Genomic DNA, 3,242 nt, shown 5'->3' with positions numbered 1-3,242 from the left:
AAGGACGGTTCCCCCCCCTCCGCAAACTCATAGCGTCTGTCAATTACCGACCAATCCGTTGATACGTTAACCCTCTCCTTACCGGTGTGTCTTTTTTTTACGAAACCCGCCGATAACCTTAGTCTCAGGTTCACTCCCGACTGGTGTACACTTCCCTGAGTCTCGGGTTCACCCCCTACAGTTGTCTACTTCCCATAACTTTGCTGGATATTGTTGGGTTTCGTCGGGTTTCGGCGGGTTTCGGCGGGTATCGTAAAAAAGCACTAATTCTTTTTTACGAAACCCGCCGAAACCCAGTCCCAGGTTCACTCCCCAATGGTGTAAACTTCCCTGAGTTCCAGGTTCACTCCCCACTGCTACCTATTTCCAATAACTTTGTCGGGATTCGTCGGGTTTCGTCGGGCTTACATTCCGTCATCTTCTTGAGAATCCTGATGAAGAACTCTTCCGAGATCGCATAAAAATCGTCACATTTGTTCCGACACAAGCTACATGTTTCTTATTCAGATTTATTTTTTGTACATCATAAACTTTGAAGAATAATCTTTACTTAATTAATAAAATAAAAACATAAAGTTGTTTTCTAGAGAACTTGTTTGAGTTTTAAAAAGCTATTTATTTTTTCTACAGGGTAAGCCTGCCATTTTGAGAAAATACTGAATTTGATAGGTAAGGAGAGGTTTAACCCTCTCAACGCCAATTGAATTGCTTCATTGATCTGGTTCAACAATATATTTACTCACATTCTCTCACCGTACTCATGTGTAAAATGAGTACCTGGCGGTTAACAGCGTTGTCTTTGTCCGAAAAATTGTAATATCGCCTAACAGGCGTCATGCTAAAATGTTGCTGTCGACCAGGGACCCCTTGTAAAGCGCTTTGAGCACATTTAAGCTATATAAAGTTCAATTTTTTTTTTAAATGTTTTTTGTTTGTTTTTTGTTTTGTTTTTGGCCTATCACTGGAATGTAAACTTAAATAGAGAGAAAATCCATGTCTTAGTTAGCATAGAAACCTGACAGATACATCGAACAACTATCAGATATCCTAAAGCAAATTCGACGGATGTGTTCGTTCAAAATGTTTATCACTTCATTTTTAAATTCAAAGTTCACCTATTGTCGGCAAATTGCCAATAGAAAAATATACACATCTATAGATAGTTCGAAGTTGACGTCACTCAGGTCTTTGTTATTGTTTTTTTTTTTTGCCATCCGCGTTTATGAGTTATTCTCACTAAACTGTATTAACCAGACTATAAAAGTTCAAGGTTACACACAGTTTTGTGTGTTGGTCCGTTATACTTCCGGGTGGAAATGTTGGGAACTTCTTAGCCAAGCGCACACTATCTATAGATGGAATGAAAACCATTGACGTCACTCGGCTCTTTGTTATTGGTTTTAGAGAGGCAGTCATTTCAAATATAGACGGTATGCGCTTGGCTAATAAACTCACAACATTGCCATCCGGAAGTATAACTGATCAACACACTAAACTCTGTGTAACCATGAACTTATAATAATATAGTTAAGTGAGAATGGGAGCGATCTATATTCAGGTTTTCGTCCAACCAATTCATCAATCACCAGATTTGCTGCTGTACAACGATTGGATATTTCTTTTAAAATGTAAACACGCTGCTTTGTTTATGGAAGTTGTAAACATACACATGTGTCAAACAGAACAAAATGACCAATCGTGATGTTAGGTATAGATAGAATGCGCTTGGCCAAGGAGTTCACAACATTGCCATCCGGAAGTATAACGGACCAACACACAAACTCTGTGTAACCATGAACTTTTATAGTCTGGTTAATACAGTTTAGTGAGAACAACTCACAAACGCGGATGGCAGAAACAATAACAAAGGCCTGAGTGACGTCATCTGCATACTATCTATTTCGAAGGCTGTGATCACGTTTCACTATGTGGATCTCTTTTAGCACATTTTGCAATGTGACCAATGACCTCGAGCATGTTGAAAGTTAATATAGATCGCTCCCATTACAAGGACCCGAGTCGCGTCAACTTCATTCTATCTATAAGTCTTCACTAAATTAAAGCAGACGTTTAAAGTTACACATAGTGTTGTCTGTTGGTACATTTAATTCGGCTGGCGGAAGTTACGAGTATTTTACCTAAGCGCATAACATCAATAACTGAAACCAAAAACTAGTATATCCACGAAATATTCGAAATTTCTTTGATATAAATAAAATGAAGATGACGTCACACGAGTCTTTGTTATTGTTTTTTGCCATCCGGGTTTATGAGTAATTCTCACTAAACTGTTTTATCCAGACCATACACTTCAAGATTACACAAAGTTTTGTGTGTTGGTCCGCTATATTTCCGGATGGCAATGTTGTGAACTCCTAAGCCAAGCGCATACTATCTATACGAGTTTTGGCTTCAATTATTGATGGTATGCGCTTATGTATAATACTCATAACATCCGCCAGCCGGATAAAATATTAAATGTAGCTCTGTATCGTACGTGACGTGCGGAAACTGGCCAAACGATGACGTGCAGGTTAAGGATAAGTCAAGCTCGTCAATTTGGGTTTATTAAGTGAATAGCCCGGTAGTTGGGTTTCCGAAACGCTGTCACTGACGGCATGTAACTTTATAGATAGTCCTGAGTCCATGCTGGAAATGACCAACAAACTCTGTGTACCTGACGTTTATGTAAATAACGTTCATGGTTACACAGGATCGTGTGTTGTCGTTAACTTCGGTGATGTTGTGAACTATATGTGAAGCTGTAGGTCTATAGTTGGTAAGCATTCTAAGGACAACTCACAAACGGGCGATGGCAAACAAATCTAAAACAAAGCCTGAGTGACGTCAAATCTGCATACAATACTCTGGATAAGCCTGATCCAGTAGGCCTATAATAAACGTATGGCTAAGCACAACTGACCAAAACATGACTTCAAAATGACAGTCTTTTGGTCACAAAAGAAAACAAATCGTGAGTTGTATTCAGTAGTTCAACCAATGGAATCACTTGTTTCCTTGAGCTCTACTAACGACAACTCACGAGACGCTGCACAAACCTAAAATAAATGACGCCAAACTGTAAGTCCTAGTGGGTTCTTGTGTGAGGCTATAGATAGTATGCGCTTGGCATTGAAGCTCATAACATTTCCATCCGGAAGTATAACGGACCAACTCACAAATCTGTGTGTAAACACGAACGTTCATAGTCAGGTTAATACGGTTTAGTGAGAATTACTCAT

Source organism: Berghia stephanieae, chromosome 11 (genome assembly GCF_034508935.2).
Source record: "Berghia stephanieae isolate SIO BIC M18660-M18661 chromosome 11, UCSD_Bste_1.3, whole genome shotgun sequence".
Classification (NCBI taxonomy): domain Eukaryota; kingdom Metazoa; phylum Mollusca; class Gastropoda; order Nudibranchia; family Aeolidiidae; genus Berghia; species Berghia stephanieae.
This window is presented reverse-complemented; position numbering follows the sequence as displayed.